Source organism: Triticum aestivum, unplaced genomic scaffold (genome assembly GCF_018294505.1).
Source record: "Triticum aestivum cultivar Chinese Spring unplaced genomic scaffold, IWGSC CS RefSeq v2.1 scaffold101193, whole genome shotgun sequence".
In the NCBI taxonomy this organism is placed as follows: Eukaryota; Viridiplantae; Streptophyta; class Magnoliopsida; order Poales; family Poaceae; genus Triticum; species Triticum aestivum.
Window position 1 is genome coordinate 1 of NW_025292771.1, and position 1,036 is coordinate 1,036.

The 1,036-nt window shown below is 51.2% G+C and overlaps 2 non-coding genes across 2 annotated transcripts; both read left to right on the top strand.

Annotated features, from left to right (window-relative positions):
- The first annotated feature begins 167 nt into the window (after nucleotides 1-167).
- Nucleotides 168-286, top strand: LOC123178937 (5S ribosomal RNA). Its single transcript, XR_006489974.1, has one exon. It is a non-coding gene; the product is annotated as a 5S ribosomal RNA (ribosomal RNA).
- A 301-nt stretch (nucleotides 287-587) lies between these two features.
- Nucleotides 588-706, top strand: LOC123178938 (5S ribosomal RNA). Its single transcript, XR_006489975.1, has one exon. It is a non-coding gene; the product is annotated as a 5S ribosomal RNA (ribosomal RNA).
- The last annotated feature ends 330 nt before the right edge of the window (nucleotides 707-1,036 follow it).

A 1,036-nucleotide genomic window follows, 5' to 3' on the forward strand; every position in this document is an offset into this window, starting at 1 on the left:
CGTGTTCTGAAAGGGGTCGAAACCATGGTAAATAGGCACTGGTGCAGTTGAACCGTGGTAAAACTCGTCTCCGTAGTTGAGCGGGAGCGGCCAAAGGAATGTGCAATCGTGTGTGTAGTGGAGCTGGGAGGGGCAAGCATAAGGTACGAAGACGGGGGTAACATGTCGGATGCGATCATACCAGCACTAAAGCACCGGATCCCATCAGAACTCCGAAGTTAAGCGTGCTTGGGCGAGAGTAGTACTGGGATGGGTGACCTCCTGGGAAGTCCTCGTGTTGCATTCCCTTTTTAATTTTTTTGCACCGCGTGCAAAACAAAACGCACGAGCGCGACGTATGTTTAGCACGTTTTATTATTTTGCACGTGTACGGTAAGTTTTAGCTCGCTGCTCATTATTCACGCGTCTAGCGGCGGCAAGCGTGTTCTGAAAGGGGTCGAAACCATGGTAAATAGGCACTGGTGCAGTTGAACCGTGGTAAAACTCGTCTCCGTAGTTGAGCGGGAGCGGCCAAGGGAATGTGCAATCGTGTGTGTAGTGGAGCTGAGAGGGGCAAGCATAAGGGACGAAGACGGGGGTAACATGTCGGATGCGATCATACCAGCACTAAAGCACCGGATCCCATCAGAACTCCGAAGTTAAGCGTGCTTGGGCGAGAGTAGTACTGGGATGGGTGACCTCCTGGGAAGTCCTTGTGTTGCATTCACTTTTTAATTTTTTTGCACCGCGTGCAAAACAAAACGCACGAGCGCGACGTATGTTTAGCACGTTTTATTATTTTGCACGTTTACGGTAAGTTTTAGCTCGCTGCTCATTATTCACGCGTCTAGCGGCGGCAAGCGTGTTCTGAAAGGGGTCGAAACCATGGTAAATAGGCACTGGTGCAGTTGAACCGTGGTAAAACTCGTCTCCGTAGTTGAGCAGGAGCGGCCAAAGGAATGTGCAATCGTGTGTGTAGTGGAGCTGGGAGGGGCAAGCATAAGGGACGAAGACGGGGGTAACATGTCGGATGCGATCATACCAGCACTAAAGCACC